Genomic DNA, 271 nt, shown 5'->3' with positions numbered 1-271 from the left:
TAAAGGTTTCAGTTATTTCAGCTTTACTTAAATATTATGCATTGATTGTATAAAGGCAATAAGAAAATTTAAAGGTTATTGTCTGTAATATATGAGATATATATATATATATATATATATATATATATATAACATATGACCCCTGATGTGTCTCCTTTGATACTTCAGTTTCCCATTGTTTACAGTTTAGGAATACTGAAAATGTTCTTTTTTTTTTTTTAATGTTTGTTTATTTTTGAGAGAGAGAGAGAGACAGAGTGTGAGTGGGGGA

This window comes from Panthera onca, chromosome B4 (assembly GCF_046562875.1).
Source record: "Panthera onca isolate mPanOnc1 chromosome B4, mPanOnc1 haplotype 2, whole genome shotgun sequence".
NCBI lineage: Eukaryota > Metazoa > Chordata > Mammalia > Carnivora > Felidae > Panthera > Panthera onca.
Note: the sequence above shows the minus strand (reverse complement) of the source record.